Here is a 19,796-nt window from a genome sequence, read left to right on the forward strand (position 1 = left end):
TATTTGATGTGAAATGAAGATTAGAGCAGTAATAGAGAGAAAACTAGAAGCTGCTTACATTTATTTGGAATAAGAACACAAGCTCAATGATTTTCAATGCAGATGTACTTCTCTTTGAGAAAATACATCAAAAAATCAATTTACAAAGCAGAGAAATTTGGCAGTAATTATTATACTGTCAAAAGATTCTTTAGTTTCCGAAGAACTTATTTCAGAGTTCAGTGTGCTTGCTTGTCGTTAACAACTTGACAGAGAAATTATTAGAGGAATTTAAAGCTAAGGTGTTAGGTGCCATTGCCAATTAAAAATGACCAAAATGAAGATAGAGTATCTTTATATGTAATAGAGAGTGAAAGGGGGCATCCAATTTGAATTCTAAGAATTAAGCATTTGGGCAGTGTCTCAAATCTATACATTATATAAAGGAAGGCACACCTGGAGCTTATTACTTTATCACTTCAGACTTAAATCCTGAATTTGACTATTTAAAACAAGTGTACCATCTTCCATTTACATTCTGTGATAGATTCCATGATTTCACTCATCAAAGACATTTCACATTTTTCCAAGATAAACTTGCTTAAAGGAAGTAAGTCATCTAGTTTAATACAACATGAAGCTATCTTCATTTTGGGATGGTGAGAATAAAAATTGCTATTGTTTATTGAGCATTCGTACAGTTCCAGGCACTGTAGAAAGCTAAATGCTTTTCATACCTTGCAAACTTAACCCTCATTTTTCATTTATTCAGAAAACTATTTATTACAGAGTGCTTACTATGTGTCAGGGGCTACTGAATGTGTTGGGGATTCAACAATGAACCAAATAGACAAATAGCCCTGCCCTCTGTGGAGCTTACGTTCTGGCAGGGGAATAAAGACGATATACAGAATAAGAAAATAAATGATATACTAGGTTGGCGTATGATGAATGCCACTGAGGAAAAGAGAGCAGAGAAGGGGTTAGGGAATGCCAGGCTTATAGGGGGAGGGATCACACTTTTGAAAAGGATGGTTAGAGAAGGCCTCATGGAGAAGATGACACCCAAACAGATGAAGATGCCCTACAGGAAGTGAAGGACCAAACTGTGTTAACTGTCTTGGGGAAGAGCATTCCAGATAGAGGGAAGAGCAGGTACAAAGACCCTGAAATTGGAAATGTGCCTGCCTTGTTTGAGGAAGAGCAAGGAGTGCAATATGGTGGATGCAGAGAGAAAGAGAGGGGACGAGGTCTGAGAGAGAGAGAGCAGAAGAGGGGACGCATCATGTCGGGCCTGGTAGGCCATCATGAGGCTTTTGGGTGCAACTTCAGGAGAGATGGCAAGCCCTCAGAGGCTTTTGAACAGAGGCATGATAGGATCTGACTTAACGTTTTCACAGGATCATCCTGGCTCCTGCGGTAACATAAAATTCTGTGAAGCAGGTGGTCTTGCCCAATTTCACAGATGAGGAACAGAGCCTCAGAAAAGTTAAAAATTTACCAAAATTTCCATGTATTAGCGAATTTGTGGGGCTGCAATTTTAATCCAGGTCTGTGTAATTTGGAAGCTCACATTTTCCCCACTAAACCACACTGCCTCCCAATTGCAAACAGGCCGTGACCCAGGCTGGGGTAGATGATTTTTCTTATAGTCTGTGGTGACCTCTTTTTTTCTTTTTTCTCTGGAGTCCCTTGGCTTCTCTGGTGAGGCCACCATGTCACACAACTCCAGGGGACACAATTTATACCATAAGTCTATAAATGTTCTCCCTGGAGGTGGGCAGTACCCAGCCAACATGGCCATATGTAACGGCTTTGTTCTCCAGTGAGATTGAAGAGCTCTGTAAATGGTTTTGAGCTATAGTTAGGCTGGTAGCAAAGTCTGGTAAGACATTTGTACTGGCTCCATTTGATCTATCTTTCCATTTCTCCTTCCTCTGACACATATTCTACCAGCTGTCTCTACTACTCTCTGTGGTCTGGCAACACACTAGTCCAGCACCATGCCAGGCTAGGACGTAAGTTATGGGAAGGCAGGGTGTTCTGCTCTGTATGGGCAGCTTAGGCCCACAAGTAACAGAAAACCTGAGGGAATGTAGGATGTGAGCAGGTGTGCCTGGCTTCTCATTAGACAAAGTGAAACACATTTTATTTGTTGAATATCAAATTGAAGGAGATGATACAGGGTGCTATCTAACTGTCATTAAAATTGCTGCTTGGTTTAATTTAGGCTCAACCAGATTTTCTTGTAAGCCTTGAGCCCTTGTTTACATTGAAACTAATTTTTTTAGTTTGTTTGAAAGACATTGCTTACACTTTAACAATTCGATATGTAAGAAAATACTCCGAGATTCAGACCTTTAAAATGAAGTTTTGATTCACCATTACTTTACTGGGTGACTTTAATGGAATTATGTCTTGTAAAACTGTTTAGCATTTCATGTTTCAGAATTCTGCATAGTTACCTCAATACCTTAGAGCAGTTTGGCTTTTTTTAGTCTTATGGCTTTAATTACAAAAATGGAGAGAAAATCATGCAGCATCCCTTATAAGATTAATTAAATATTACTGTGATGATCTGTATAAAATATTAGTGCCAGGAGCATAATACAATGTTGAGTAAAGGCAGAGGTGATTGCCATTTGAGTCTTTAAGATGAACGATATTAATCACAGAATACCAGATCACTAAAATTATGGCTGCTTTTTAAAGTGCGTTTTTATTTTCCTTAAATGATGGGGCAGGAAGTACCAAGATGAGACTTTGCTCTCAGATCGTATTTGAGGTTCACTCTGAAAGTTTAAGTGAGAAAGGGCTGTGTCTGATGGAAGTTGGACCTTTGTTTTTGTGATTGCTGCTAGCAAAAATGGAATATGCAGAAAACATTTTGGTGGGTCCTCAATAAGTTAAACATAAAATTACTATATGACCCAGTGATTCTACTCCTAGGTATAAATACCTAAAGAATTGAAAACAGGTGTTCAAACAAAAACTGGTACATGAGTGTTCATAGCAGCACTATTCACAGTAACCAAAAGGGGGAAACAACCCCAGATGTTCACTGATGCATGAATAGATAAGCAAAATGTGGTACATTCGTACAATGGACTATTATTCAGCCATAAAAAGGAAGGAAGTACTGATACCTGCTGCAACATGTATGAACATGAATGCATTATGCTAAGTGAGAAAAGCCAGACACAAAAGACCATACTGCATAACTCCATTTATATGAAATATCCAGATAGGTAGTCTGCAGAGATAGAAAGCAGATTAGTGGTGGCCAGGTGGGGAGAGGGTTGGGGGAAGGAAGAAACTGGAGTGATTGCTTCTTTGAGGTGATACAAATATTTTAGAACAAATAGAGCTGGTGGTTGCATGACATTATGAATACACTAAATGCCACTAATGGTAGATTTTGTGTTCAGTGTATTTCACCACAATGAAAAGAAATGGAATGTGCTACTTTTGAAAAGATTCCTCATTCTTGGTGAAGCCCATTAAAGCTTGACAGGGTGGGGTGGGTCCTAAAGAAGGGACACGTGGCAAACACAGGGCAAAGGGGTTAGCAGGGCGAGGCTTGCACTGCCTGACTGGGATAGCCGGTGCCAGGACCTGGCTCGTGTGGGTGCAGCAGCCACCCCGGCCACCACTCAGGGGCCCCTGGTGTCCTGCACGACTGAGGGCGGTTTTAAGTGTGGGGCAGCTTGTTTGGAATCCTCACATAAAGACATGGAAAGCGACATAGCTTCAAGATGGTGGAGGAGTAAGACGTGGAGATCACCTTCCTCCCTACAAATACATCAGAAATACATCTACATGTGGAACAGCTCCTACAGAACGCCTACTGAATGCTGGCAGAAGACCTCAGACTTCCCAAAAGGCAAGAAACTCCCCATGTACCTGGGTAGGGCAAAAGAAAAAAGAAAAAACAGAGACAAAAGAATAGGGATGGGACCAGCACCACTGGGAGGGAGCTGTGAAGGAGGAAAAGTTTCCACACACTAGGAAGCCCCTTCACTGGCAGAGACAGGGGATGGCAGTGGCGGGGAAGCTTCGGAGCCACAGTGGAGGGCGCAGCAACAGGGGTGCAGAGGGCAAAGCGGAGAGATTCCCGCACAGAAGATGGTGCCGTCCAGCACTCACCAGCCTGAGAGCCTTGTCTGCTCACCCGCCAGGGCGGGCGGGGCTGGGAGCTGAGGCTTGGGCTTTGGAGGTCAGATCCCAGGGAGAGGACTGGGGTTGGCTGTGTGAACACAGCCAGAAGGGGGCTGTGTGCCACAGCTAGCCGGGAGGGAGTCCAGGAAAAAGTCTGGACCTGCCTAAGAGGCAAGAGAGCATTGTTTTGGGGTGCGCAACAAGAGGGGATTCAGAGCGCCGCCTAAACGAGCTCCAGAGATGGGCGCAAGCCACGGCTATCAGCATGGACCCCAGAGATGGGTGTGAGACGCTAAGGCTGCTGCTGCCGCCACCAAGAAGCCTGTGTGCAAGCACAGGTCACTGTCCACACCTCCCCTCCCGGGAGCCTGTGCAGCCCACCACTGCCAGGGTCCCGTGATCCAGGGACAACTTCCCCGGGAGAACACATGGCGCACCTCAGGCTGGTGCAACGTCACGCCGGTCTCTGCCACTGCAGGCTCGCCCCGCATTCCATACCCCTCCTTCCCCCTGGCCTGAGTGAGCCAGAGCCCCCTAATCAGCTGCTTCTTTAACCCTGTCCTGTCTGAGCGGGGAGCAGATGCCCTCAGGTGACCTACATGCAGAGGCAGGGTCAAATCCAAAGCTGAACCCCAGGAGCTGAGCGAACAAAGAAGAGAAAGGGAAGTCTCTCCATGCAGCCTCAGGAGCAGCAGATTAAATCTCCACAATCAACTTGATGTACCCTGCGTCTGTGGAATACCTGAATAGACAATGAATCATCCCAAAATTGAGGCAGTGGACTTTGGGATCAACTGTAGACTTGGGGTTTGCTTTCTGCATGTAATTTGTTTCTGGTTTTATGTTTATCGTTGTTTAGTAGTTAGAGCTTATTATCATTGGTAGATTTGTTTACTGATTTGGTTGCTTTCTTCCTTTTTTTTAAATATATATATATGTTTTTTTCCTTTTTCTCCTTTTGTGAGTATGTATGTGTATGCTTCTTTGTGTGATTTTGTCTGTATACCTTTGCTTTTACCATTTGTCCTAGGGTTCTGTCTGTCGGTTTTTGGGGTTTTTTTTTTACAGATCACTGAAATTACTTTATTATTTATAACACTTCTGAGACTTAAACAAATTATTATTTTATCGTTATTCATCCCCCAAGAAGAAAATGGGTACAGGATCTTTCAGTAATGAAGTTGGAACATCGTAAAAGTAAATACAGCATTTGACAAGGAAGATGACATAAGTCTGTCCCGTCATTTGATGTAGATACAAATGCTGCTTAACAAGGTTGAGTCTCGTATTATTTATCTTTGATAACACTTATTGGAAGTTTTGTGCCTTAACAAAATGCTGTGTGATGACGTTATAATATTATCCCAAGATTAAAGCTATTTTGCTTATACTTACCTATTTCCATAATGTATTATAATTTTTTAAATTTATTTTTTATACAGCAGGTTCTTATTAGTCATCCATTTTATGCACATCAGTGTATACATGTCAATCCCAATCGCCAAATTCATCACTCCGTGATGCCCACCCCCCGCTGTTTTTTTTAAAGTATAGTTTTTAGCTCTTGTTATCATTGGTGGACTTCTTTTTTGGTTTGGTTGCTCTCTCTTTCTTTTTTTTATTGCTTTTATAATTTTTCATTTTAAATAATTTTTTAAATTTTTAATTGTTTATTTTAATAACTTTATTTTATTTTTCTTTCCTTCTTTCTTTGTTTCTTTTCTTTCTTTCTTTCTTCCTTTCTTGCTTTCTTTCTTTTTCTTTTTTTTTCCCCCCTCCCTTTTCTTCTGAGCCAGTGGCTGACGGAATCTTGGTGCTCCAGCCCGGCATCAGGCCTGAGCCTCTGAGGGGGTAGGAGCCGAGTTCAGGACACTGGTCCACCAAAGACCTCCCAGCCCCACGTAACATCAAATGGTGAAAGCTCTCTCAGAGATCTCCATCTCAACGCTACGACCCAGCTCCACTCAACATCCAGCAAGCTACAATGCTGGACACCCTATGCCAAACAACTAGCAAGACATGGACATAAGCCTGCCCATTAGCAGAGAGGCTGCCTAAAATCATAAGTTCACAGACACCCCAAAACATACCACTGGGTGCAGTCCTGCCCACCAGAAAGACAAGATCCAGCCTCATCCACCAGAACTCGGGCACCAATCCCCTCTACCAGGAAGCCTACACAACCCACTGAACCAACCTTACCCACTGGGGGCAGACACTAAAAACAGCGGAAACTACGAACGTGCAGCCTGTGGAAAGGAGACCCCAGACACAGTAAGTTAAGCAAAAGGAGAAGACAGAGAAATACACAGCAGATGAAGAAGCAAGGTAAAAACCCACCAGACCAAACACATGAAGAAGAAATAGGCAGTCTACCTGAAAAAGAATTCAGAGTAACGGTAGTAAAGATGATGCAAAATCTTGGAAATAGAATAGAGAAATTACAAGAAACATTTAACAAGGACCTAGAAGAACTAAAGAGCAAACAATGATGAACAACAAAATAAATGAAATTAAAAATTCTCTAGAAGGAATCAATAGCAGAATAACTGAGACAGAAGAACAGATAAGTGACCTGGAAGATAAAATAGTGGAATAACTACTGCAGAGCAAAATAAAGAAAAAAGAATGAAAACAATTGAGAACCATCTCAGAGACCTCTGGGACAACATTAAACACACCAACATTCAAATTATAGGTGTCACAGAAGAAGGAGAGAAAAAGACAGGGACTGAGAAAAAATTTGAAGAGATTACAGTTGAAAACTTCCCTAATATGGGAATGGAAATAGTCACTCAAGTCCAGGAAACAGAGTCCCATACAGGATAAATCCAAGGAGAAAGACGCCAAGACACATATTAACCAAACTATCAAAATTTAAATACAAAGAAAAATATTAAAATCAGCAAGGTAAAAGTAACACATAACATACAAGGGGATCCTCATAAGGTTAACAGCTGATCTTTCAGCAGACACTCTGCAAGCCAGAAGGGAGTGGCAGGACATATTTAAAGTGATGAAAGAGAAAAACCTACAACCAAGATTGGGCTACCCAGCAAGGACCTCATTCAGATTCAGTGGAGAAATTAAAACCTTTACAGACAAGCAAAAGCTAAGAGAATTCAGCACCACCAAACCAGCTTTACAACAAATGCTAAAGGAACTTCTCTAGGCAAGAAACACAAGAGAAGGAAAAGACCTACAAGAACAACCCAAAACAATTAAGTAAATGGTAATAGGAACACACATATCAATAACTACCTTAAATGTAAATGGATTAAATGCTGCAACCAAAACACACAGACTGGCTGAATGGATACAAAAATAAGACCCGTATATACGCTGTCTACAAGAGATCCACTTCAGACCGAGGGACACATACAGACTGAAAGTGAAGGGATGGAAAAAGATATTCCATGCAAATGGAAATCAAAAGAAAGCTGGAGTAGCAATACTCATGTCAGATAAAGTAGACTTTAAAATAGAGAATGTTACAAGAGACAAAGAAGGACACTACGTAATGATCAAGGGATCAATCCAAGAAGAAGATATAACAATTGTAAATATTTATGCACCCAACACAGGAGCACCTCAATACTTAAGGCAAATGCTAACAGTCATAAAAGGGGAAATCAACAGTAACAAAATCATAGAAGGGGACTTTAACACCCCATTTTCACCAATGTACAAATCATCCAATAAGGAAACACAAGCTTTAAATGATACATTAAACAAGATAGACTTAAATGATATTTATAGGACATTCCATCAAAAACAACAGAATACACATTCTTCTCAAGTGCTCATGGAACATTCTCCAGGATAGATCATATCTTGGGTCACAAACCAAGCCTTGGTAAATTTAAGAAAATTGAAATCGTATCAAGTATCTTTTCTGACCACAATGCTATGAGACTAGATATCAATTACAGGAAAAAATCTGTAAAAAATACAAACACATGGAGGCTGAACAAAACACTACTAAATAACCAAGAGATCAGTGAAGAAATCAAAGAGGCAGTCAAAAAATACTTAGAAACAAATGACAATGAAAACACGACGACCCAAAACCTACGGGATGCAGCAAAAGCAGTTGTAAGAGGGAAGTTTACAGCCATACAATCCTACCTCAAGAAACAAGAAACATCTCAAATAAACAACCTAACCTTACAGCTAAAGCAATTAGAGAAAAAAGAACAAAAAACCCCCAAAGTTAGCAGATGGAAATAAACCATAAAGATCAGATCAGAAATAAATGAAAGATCATGAAGAGATTAGTGGTAGGATGGGAATAAAACACAGACCTACTAGAGCATGGACTTGAGGATATGCGGAGGGGGAAGGGTGGGCTGTGACGAAGTGAGAGAGTGGCAGGGACATATACACACTACCAAATGTAAATTAGATAGCTAGTGGGAAGCTGCCGCATAGCACAGGGAGATCACCTCTGTGCTTTGTGACCACCTAGAGGGGTGGGATAGGGAGGGTGGGAGGGAGGGAGACACAAGAGGGAAGAGATATGGGAACATATGTATATGTATAACTGATTCACTTTGTTGTAAAGGAGAAGCTAACACACTATTGTAAAACAGTTATACTCAAATAAAGATGTTAAAAAAAAGAAATAATGAGAGAGAAATGAAGGAAACAATAGCTAAGATCAATGAAACTAAAAACTGGTTATTTGAGAAGATAAACAAAATTGATAAACCATTAGCCAGACTCATCAAGAAAAAAAGGGAGAAGAGTCAAATCAATAGAATTAGAAATGAAAAAGAAGTAACAACTGACACTGCAGAAATACAAAGGATCATGAGAGATTGCTACAAGCAACTATATGCCAATAAAATGGACTACCTGGAAGAAATGGACAAATTCATAGAAAAATGCAACCTCCTGGGACTGAACCAGGAAGAAATAGAAAATATAAACAGACCAATCACAAGCACTGTAATTGAGACTGTGACTTAAAATCTTCCAACAAACAAAAACCCAGGACCAGCTGGATTCACAGGCAGATTCTATCAAGCATTTAGTGAAGAGCTAACACCTATCCTTCTCAAATTCTTCCAAACTATAGCAGAGGGAGGAACACTCCCAAACTCATTCTACAAGGCCACCATCACCCTTATACCAAAACCAGACAAAGATTTCACAAAAAAGGAAAACTACCGACCAATATCACTGATGAACATAAATGCCAAAATCCTCAACAAAATACTAACAAACAGAATCCAACAGCACATTAAAAGTATCATACACCATGATCAAGTGGGGTTTATCCCAGGAATGCAAGGATTCTTCAATATATGCAAATCAATCAATGTGATAAACCATATTAACAAACTGAAGGAGAAAAACCATATGATCATCTCAATAGATGCAGAAAAAGCTTTTGAGAAAATTCAACACCCATTTATGATAAAAACCCTCCAGAAAGTAGGCATAGAGGGAACTTCCCTCAACATAATAAAGGCCATATATGACAAACCCACAGCCAACATCGTCCTCAATGGTGAAAAACTGAAACCATTTCCACTAAGATCAGGAACAAGACAAAGTTGCCCACTCTCACCACTATTACTCAACATAGTTTTGGGAGTTTTAGCCAAAGCAATCAGAGGAGAAAAAGAAATAAGAGGAATCCAAATAGGAAAAGAAGACATAAAACTGTCACTGTTTGCAGATGACATGATACTATACCTAGAGTATCCCAAAGATGCTACCAGAAAACTACTAGAGCTAATCAGTGAATTTGGTAAAGTAGCAGGATACAAAATTAATGCACAGAAATCTCTTGCATTCCTATACACTAATGATGAAAAATCTGAAAGAGAAATTAAGGAAACACTCCCATTTACCATTGCAACAAAAAGAATAAGATACCTAGGAATAAACCTACCTAAGGAGACAAAAGACCTGTATGCAGAAAACTATAAGACACTGATGAAAGAAATTAAAGATGATACAGATGGAAAGATATACCATTTTCTTGGATTGGAAGAATCAACATTCTGAAAATGACTATACTACCCAAAGCAATCTACAGATTCAGTGCAATCCCTATCAAACTACCAATGGCATTTTTCACCAAACTAGAACAAAAAATTTCACAATCTGTATGGAAACACAAAAGACCCCGAATAGCCAAAGCAATCTTGAGGAAGAAAAACGGAGCTGGAGGAATCAGGCTCCCCGACTTCAGACTGTACTACAAAGCTACAGTAATTAAGACAGTATGGTACTGGCACAAAAACAGAAATATAGATCAGTGGAATAAGATAGAAAGCCCAGAGGTGAACCCACACACATACAGTCACCTTATCTTTGCTAAAGGAGGCAAGAATATACAGTGGAGAAAAGACAGCCTGTTCAATAAGTGGTGCTGGGAAAACTGGACAGCTACATGTAAAAGAATGAAAATAATTAGAACACCATACACAAATATAAACTCAAAATGGATTAAAGACCTAAATGTAAGGCCAGACACTCTAAAACTCCTAGAGGAAAACATAGGCAGAACACTCTATGACATACATCACAGCAAGATCCTTTTTGACCCACCTCCTAGAGAAATGGAAATAAAAACAAACATAAACAAATGGGACCTAATGAAACTTAACAGCTTTTGCACAGCAGAGGAAACCATAAACAAGACAAAAAGACAACCCTCAGAATGGGAGAAAATATTTGCAAATGAAGCAGCTGACAAAGGATTCATCTCCAAAATTTACAAGCAGCTCATGCAGCTCAATACCAAAAAAACGAACAACCCAATCCAAAAATGGGCAGAAGACCTAAATAGACATTTCTCCAAAGAAGATACACAGATTGCCAACAAACACATGAAAGGTTGCTCAACATCACTAATCATTAGAGAAATGCAAATCAAAGCTGCAATGAGGTATCACCTCACACTGGTCAGAATGGCCATCATTAAAAAATCTAGAAACAATAAATGCTGGAAAGGGTGTGGAGAAAAGGGAGCCCTCTTGCACTGTTGGTAGGAATGTAAATTGATACAGCCACTATGGAGAACAGCATGGAGCGTCCTTAAAAAACTAAAAATAGACCTACCATATGATCCAGCAATCCCACTACTGGGCATATACCCTGAGAAAACCATAATTTAAAAAGAGTCATGTACCGCAATGTTCATTGCAGCTCTATTTACAATAGCCAGGACATGGAAGCAACCTAAGTGTCCATTGACAGCTGAATGGTTAAAGAAGATGTAGCACATATATACAATGGAATATTACTCAACCATAAAAAGAAACGAAATTGAGTTACTTGTAGTGAAGTGAATGGACCTAGAGACTGTCATACAGAGTGTAGTAAGTCAGAAAGAGGAAAACCAATATCGTATGCTAACACATATATATGGAGTCTAAAAAAAAATGGTTCTGAAGAACCTAGGGGCAGGACAGGAATAAAGACACAGACGTAGAGAATGGACTTTAGCACATGGGGAGGGGGAATGGTAAGCTGGCACGAAGTGAGAGAGTAGCATGGACATATATACACTATCAAATGTAAATTAGATAGCTAGTGGGAAGCTGCCGCATAGCACAGGGAGATCACCTCTGTGCTTTGTGACCACCTAGAGGGGTGGGATAGGGAGGGTGGGAGAGAGGGTGATGCAAGAGGGAAGAGATATGGGAACATATGTATATGTATAACTGATTCAGTTTGTTGTAAAGGAAAAACTAACACACTATTGTAAAACAATTATACTCCAATAAAGATGTTTTTTTTTAAAAAAAGTAAAGCAATTATACCCCAATAAAGTTGTTAAAAATATAATAATTTTTTTTTTTTTTTTTTGCGGTATGCGGGCCTCTCACTGTTGTGGCCTCTCCCGCTGCAGAGCACAGGCTCCAGACACGCAGGCTCAGCGGCCATGGCTCACGGGCCCAGCCTCTCTGAGGCATGTGGGATCTTCCCATAGCGTGACCCGTGTCCCCTGCATCGGCAGGCAGACTCTCAACCACTGTGCCACCAGGGAAGCCCAAAAATATAATAAATTTTTTTTTTTAATGACATGGAAAGCAGTGGGATACTGAGGTGTTTAAAACCCAGGCATGCAGAACCCAGCAGATACCAAATTTCACTGCAGTGAGGTCAGGATAATTTCAGTTTATCCAATGAAAAGGAAAATAAACTTTTTTTAAACATCTTTATTAGAGTGTACTTGCTTTACAGTGGTGTGTTAGTTTCTGCTTTATAACAAAGTGAATCAGCTATACATATACATATATCCCCATATCTCCTCCCTCCCACCCTCCCTATCCCACCCCTCTAGAGGAAAATAAACTGTTATGACCTGGTGGGGCTAGAGTAGGTTTATTAGTTAAAGGTACGTGGTAAGTTTCTAGTTATTGCTGCAGATGCTCTTTTCCCTCATCCTTGGGAGTGTGCCACTTCTTCTTCATGCCATTTTCTACCCTCAAAAAGAAAAAGATTTCAAATGGGTATTTTCCTGATGATAAAAGTAATATTTGATAATCATAAAAATTCAGAAAAAGTAGACATTTTATATATAGGTATAAAATCATTTTTATACCTATATATAAAGAAAGCTCAGCGTATGCCAGCTGCTGTGCTGTACTACTGTACTTTTCAAGGTACTGTACTGTAAGATTAAAAATGCTTCCTCTGGGCTTCCCTGGTGGCGCAGTGGTTGAGAGTCTGCCTGCCGATGCAGGGGACGCGGGTTCGTGCCCCGGTCCGGGAGGATCCCACATGCCGCGGAGCAGCTGGGCCTGTGAACCGTGGCCACTGAGCCTGCGCATCCGGATCCTGTGCTCCGCAACGGGAGAGGCCACAGCAGTGAGAGGCCCGTGTACAGCAAAAAAAAAAAAAAAAAAAAAAAAAAAAAATCTGTCTTTATTTTTTGTGCTTGTTTTTTACATATTATTTGTGTGAAAAGTATTATAAACCTATTACAGTACAGTGCTATATAGCTGACTGTGTTAGTTGGGTACCTAGGTTAATTTTGTTGGACTTAACCAACAAATTGGACTTATGAACATGCTCTCAGAATGGAACTCATTCGTATGTAGGCGTTACTGTACAAAAGAGTGAAAAGCAAGTCTCTCCCTCCAGTCCTTGAAATTCTTCTATTCTTCCCACCAGACTGAACCACTTTCACCAGTTTTAAAATTTTATTAATTTTGGTTGCGTTGGGTCTTCGTTGCTGCACACTGGTTTTCTCTAGTTGTGGCGAGCGGGGGCTGTTCTTCCTTGTGCTGCGCGACCTTCTCATTGCGGTGGCTTCTCGTTGCGGAGCACAGGCTCTAGGAGCACGGGCTTCAGTAGTTATGGCACGAGGGCTCAGTAGTTGTGTCTTGCGGGCTCTAGAGCGCAGGCTCAGTAGTTGTGGCACACGGGCTTGGTTGCTCCGCGGCATGTGGGGTCTTCCTGGACCGGGGCTCGAACCTGTGTCCCCTGCCTTGGCAGGCGGATTCTTGGCCACTGCGCCACCAGGGAAGCTCACCAGTTCCTTTTGTAAGGTTCTAGAGATAATCGTTTCAAATAAAAGCATATATTTGTAAAAAAAAAAAAAAAAAAAAAGCTCAGCAATCAGGGATAATGCTATAGATGTTTTGGTATGTATCCTTCCAGTCTTTTTTTCTGTGCATATATATGTCAATATGTACTGGTATCTTTAGTTTCATTGGGATCATACTACATTTATCAACATAGCATGGATGTCTTTCATACCAATTAATACCAATCTGTCAAGAGCCTACTTTTCATGGTTGCATAGTGTTCAATTCTGTGCATGTGTCATGACTGATTATTCCATGACCAGTGTTGTAAATGAGCCGTGGGCTTCCCTTGGAGTGGTTCCTCCGTGGTCACTTGGCTCTCTGTCAGAGATGGTTGTTGACTCAGGGTTTCTGAAATTACTTTCTCTTACTTATTTATGCAGGTTAGTGATAGCCCTCAAAGCACAGGTCATGGACGGAAAAGGGAATAGAGAGGTCTGTTAAAAAATCAGCTCAAAAGCCACTGCCTTCCGCTTTCCCTGAATGAGCCCCACTCCATGCGGTCACTCTTTCTTCTGTGTCCCAACAGAAGAGGGACAGAATAGTATGCAGGAGCATGGGCTCTGGAGCCAGACTGCAGGGGTTTGCATTCGGACCTCGTGACATTGGACATATTACTTCACATTTCTCTGCCTCAGTGTTCTCATCTGTAAAATGGGGCTATTACTAGTATCTACCTTCTGGGCCAGATGAGATGATCCATGCCAAAAGGACCCAGCAGCACAGGACCTGGCACATAGCAAGAACTCAACAAGTGATGAGGATTATTATTATTACTCAGTTCATTCAAGTGGCCCTCCCAGTTAGTAGCTAGGGAGCTCATCTGGATGCCTGGACAGCCCAAATAGATTATAAACTCTGAAAAGTTCAGATGCCAAAGTGACTACAGTGTTTTTCAGGTAGTGAGCCCCTGGCCAATGTTACTGATTGATCGTCTAACCGAAACTGACTTGCTGCAATGGTGGAGTCCTCTTGGTTGAATTTGGCCTCCATTTCCCATTAAAAAAACAAAAGCAAAGCAAAACAAAACAAAAAACCCAGAGACCCTAATAAGTGGATGTAGGTGAAATACAGTTCCTTCAGGTAGGTCAACATCATAGCTGTGGCCTTTCCTACACTCTATCTAAGGAAATTCTTGACCAGAAGAACCTATAGATCTCTTAAATGATAGTGAAAATGACAAGAAATATTTAAAAGAGCTAAAAACCATATTATTCCAAAAGACCAGTCTATAACAGAAGAACAAATCTTGTATTCCCTCATTTATTTGGGATTCTTGGGAACTGAATTTTTTTCCAGTAAGTAGATTTTCTAGATGGTGGAAGCTTACTCATTTAACCACCGTAACAGTTTGCATTTTAACCATTTTGATGTAATTCTTTCTAATGCCTGTTGCATGGTTTATGGCTTTCAGATAGCGAATATATTGAAAACATGTCAGCCAGTTTGTTAAGCTTTGAGGCCTCATTGTGAATGTGTTGCTGTCATTTGTTTTGTTGTTGTTGTTTGTTTGTTTGTTTGCCCTGCCAAATGATATCAGCGCCATTTGCCTTCTAAAGACTCAGACAACTGTACCTTTGCACAGCTCTTTTCACTTTTCACTTTTTTCTCTCACTGGTAGGGTGTGTCAGTTTTTACTTTTTACTACAGAAATGTGCATAATCGCTTTCCCCATCTCCAAAACACCTTTCTAACTTACTGATTTATAAGTTTTATACCCTGGGAAACCAGAACCCCAAGTCTGTTACTATTTTGTATACAGTAAGATTAATAGGTATTGAATGAAATCATGTATTCAGTCACAGGATTTTTGACCATTTGAGGACTTTAAGAATTTAGTTCCTGGTTGTAGGCTGTTATGTGGTAGAAGTTTGACTCTGGGCAAAGTGCCATTTTATTTATAAGCTGTTGTGCTTATTGTTTTCCATTCTAGCACCAGTGCCTTCCTGTTGCTTATAGGTAGAGAAATTAAATTAAAGAAAAATAATAAGCTGTCTCTAGGCAATTGGTAAAGTTTTGTAAAATGGGATTTGGATATTTTTAATAGAAAGGAAGGTAAAATAGTCTTAGATATAATTTCTTGAGTGTTTTTCCATTTTCTTTACAGAGAAATAATGATGAGTCTGTCAGGAAACTCACAGACTAAGAAATTATAACCATTGCACATCACTACCGGGTGCCTGAAGACCCCCGTCCAGATACAAATGTCCTAATTGCACAGGCCCATGAACAGCTCAAGAAAAATACTTTTGAGAATTTTGCAAGACTCATTGCTACCTGTATATACCAAGATCGGGAAAAGTAAGCTTTTATTTTATTGATTCTAATAAATCATTTACGTTTCTGTGAACCTGACTAATGAAGGAATTTGTATTTTATCAAAAAGGGCAAAAAGAAAATTGACATGTCTCCTCATACTCCACTATGTAGCAAAGCCACCTTAAATCATTTTTGGAGATTTCTTGGGTACAGATATTTCATAGTGATGGATGGTGAGCTTTGCTTGTTGATGGAATAGGGGAGGCCCTGTATCTTCAAAAGAATAGGCTTGCCCCTTTGCATTTGCTTTTAATTGGTTTCTAGAGGTTTTCAATTGAAACATAGTAAATCAATGTTAGAAGGTTTAATTCTGAGATGTCATCTCTTTACATTATTTTAGTGATAAGTCGGATTTATTAGTGTGACTTTTATAATACACAGAACAGGGGATTTGCAACTAAACTTTCTATAGAATTTCTTTGAAATTATTTCTCCTTGGAGATAATGAAGCTCAGCATGATCTATTTTGAATACATTTATCGTGTTTGCATTGAGCTTTATTAAGTCACTGTTACAAACAACTGGAGCTCCATCTTAATATGTTTTGGTGTTCATCTTATCCACAGACTGATATAGTGTGGGGGGTGGAATACTCAATTGGAGTTAGAAAACCTTAGATCAAACTCTCCTCTGATTTTATTACTGCAGACCACTGCCATCTCTTTTCCCCATGACCCCTTCCTTCAACCCCAAACCTGAAGTCTGCACCCAAGTGGCTACCTACATACCCTAAATATCTTTGAAGGTCCCATAGTTTATTTTAGTTGTGAATATGGTTTTTTTTTTCCTAATCCATAATGCACCCTTGTTGAGTTGTTATAAAGATGGTACTTTTCCTTGAATCTTTAAGCTTCTCTGAGCCTTCTGGAGGCTGTGTGGCCTGAGCTTTGCATGACCCTGGCCTGGCCTTCCACCTTAGTGGTACCCCTTCCCAGGGTGAGAATTGTGACCCTCCTTCACTAAAAGAACACCTACTGGGAAAATGGGGCTAGTTGATCGGACAACTCTGAGGTTCTCCAGATCCAACAAGCTCCAATTCTAGACATAAACATTCTCTTATCAATTTATAACCTACTGCAAAGAAAGAAGCCCACTTTCTTTCCTGTTGGTTCTAATTTTGCCTGATGCCTGGAAGAACACTGTCTGAGTTAGAACATTGGACAAGCATTTCTGTGCCCTCAGCAGGCTGGGGAAAATGACTGTTGGGCTGGTCTGGAGAAAAAATTGAGGTGAATGTTAAGGCCTCAGTTGGGGCTTCTAGGTTATAAGGTTTGGGTCCAAGGAAAAGACTAGAAAAACACCCTCCAGTCATATAATACTTGTGTTGGAGGCTCTAGATGCCTGTCAGATTAAGAGATGTTTTCAAATATCAGAACCATTTTTGACTAGTGGTCAAGAATGCAGATCGATTACTTAGAGCAACACTCGCGGCTACAGCCTTAATAGGCTGTACTATCACCAACCAAGAATCTGAATCTTGATGGAAAGGCCTTTGTAAGGACAGAATCTAGTGACTTCTGAAGTGGAAAAACAGTTGGTGAAATGCAGTATTACTGTCTTTCCTTACTGTGATTCCAGTACCAGTTTTCATACTTATTTCCAGGTGCATGCTTTTAGAACACATCTGTGTTTTCTTTCCTATAGACTGTAATTGTTACTCAAGAGACACAAAGTATATAAAAGCCCATTTACTTTGTTTTAATGCAGGAAAAAATTATTACCCAGCAAAGACATCAAAAGACTGTGCAGGTCCTCCTGATTACCTTTGAGTGATGATCTTCTGGGATCCTTACTCTCCAGGTAAGTGAGAACTCCACCCTCATGGGCAATGTCCTGCATATTTTTGTTTCGGAGACTATTCCTGGTTTTACATCTACCTTTAATTGCCCTTGATTTACCCTTGACTGTTTTTATTTATTACCGATGACACATCTCCATTTAAGTGGAGATGTAGTTTCTAATGGCCACAGACATGCAGTAAGAGCACCTCGTGTTATTAGCACAGAGCTCTGTCCTGCTAGAACACTAGATGTAAAGTGCAGAGATTATGATGTTGCAAAAGGGAAGCACAGTCAACCGCTTTCTGAAACACCTCACTTCTTGTACTGAACCTGACCTCTTGACCCTCCTAGCCACCCAGACTCTGGTCGTCTTTTATGCTTACCATGGCATGACTCCAGCCCCCCCCCAAAGTACTTATCTTGATAATTCTGACATTTGGGGCTGTGTTCTAGGCATTGTTATCATTGCTTTGAATACATTACCTCATTTACTTTGTGAAGACAACTTGGTGAAGTCAGAGCTATTATCCTATCTTACAAGAGGATGCTGAGGTCTAGAGATAAAATTTTGCCTAGAGTCACATAGTCTAGAAAATGAAGAGCTGTGACTTAACGCCTGAACCTTTAAAATGCACATCTTCTGCTTCTAACCATTTTGAATTATTGTCTACAACTAGCCAGTAGATTAGAATGTCTTGACAGTCCTACCTCCTTTCTACTACTTGCATCTACTCTCTCTCCTCCATTCCCACCATCTTCACTCTTGTTCTGACCCACCTTTCTTCTTGACTGTTGCAGGGCTTCCACATTGGTCTTTCTTCCAACAGCCTCTAAATTTTTAAATCCATCTTTACATCTTGCAGCTAAGTACCTTCCAAGAGCAAGAATATCATAGTGTCACTCTTCTACTCATAAGCCTTCTGTACCATTTCTTTGCTCTCTAAGGAATGACCAAACTCCTTCTCCCCCTTCTCCATTGTGGGGCTTAGGGTTGTCACTAGGGCATTATTCTCAAGCAGAGGCTGGAGTGGGGCATCCTCATCTGAGACAAAAAAAGAAACAAAAGGAAGCAGAAAAAACTAAATCCCACGTGGGAGAACTAGAGTCCAAGGTATCAGGAGGGGAATCAAGAAGAGGCCAATTCAGTTGGATGTATGTATATGCATTGGATTGACCTGGGGTTATCTTCTAGACTATCAGCTCTATTTGCTTTCATTTGCTAGCAGCAGTATGAGGGATAAATAGGCCATCCCAGTGTAAAGGACCTGAGATGAAATAGTCAGGCTTAGGAGCCCGGTTTCTCCACAGTTACCACATTCCCAAAGCTCGTCTTCTCATTCCCAACAGTCCAGCCAAATGGCTCATTTAGCATTTCACATGTATTCCTCCTGCCTTCCCACTTTTTTTGCCTTTTCTCTTGCTGTTTCTTCAGCAGGAGCCAGCTTCCAATTTTCTTCACCCGCTGAAAGCTTGTTCTTTACGGCCCGTTTCATATAGCACCGTATCCATGAAGCCCTCTTGGATTTGCTTGGCTGGCAGTGATTATCTCCTCCTAAGGATTCTCACAGCACTATTTATGTTTCTTTTTTTGTCTCTTACCTTGTAATGAAGACTTGTGACTAGACATTTGATCCACTTAGATACAGAGACCTGCTTCTAACCTGTTTGATTTACTGCCTAAAAATAAGCAGTGGCTTGTCACATCTTGACAGTTTTACCCCTACCTTGTCTCCTATATTCTTTGAATCTACTTGCTAGCTGTGTAATCTTGTGCAAGATTTTTGACCTGCCTGAACCCCAGATTCCTTACCTCTAGAATGAGATAACACTACCTACTTCCTCGCGGTTCTCAGGGTGACTTGAGATAACATACATAAATTCCCCAGTGCCATAGCACCTGGTACTAAGTACTGACTGGGGACGAGGAGAGGAGTTTCCATCAGGCACCATAGACCACACACTCTGATTTAGAAATGAACTGGAAGAGACCTGCGTCCTTCCACAT

General features: G+C 40.6%; 1 protein-coding gene across 2 annotated transcripts in view; it reads left to right on the forward strand.

Annotated features, from left to right (window-relative positions):
* NDP (norrin cystine knot growth factor NDP) overlaps positions 1-19,796 on the forward strand; it is a 277,419-nt gene that overhangs the window by 40,154 nt on the left and 217,469 nt on the right. The window contains exons 1-3 of one of the 2 annotated variants that reach the window (XM_067023734.1): positions 6,450-6,465; positions 15,799-15,992; positions 17,718-17,810. The gene's annotated coding sequence lies outside the window, so the exon portion shown is untranslated. Of the gene's footprint in view, positions 1-6,449; positions 6,466-15,798; positions 15,993-17,717; positions 17,811-19,796 lie in introns of those variants that run through there. The other variant, XM_067023733.1, reaches the window with a different exon arrangement.

Source organism: Kogia breviceps, chromosome X (assembly GCF_026419965.1).
Source record: "Kogia breviceps isolate mKogBre1 chromosome X, mKogBre1 haplotype 1, whole genome shotgun sequence".
Taxonomy (NCBI): domain Eukaryota; kingdom Metazoa; phylum Chordata; class Mammalia; order Artiodactyla; family Physeteridae; genus Kogia; species Kogia breviceps.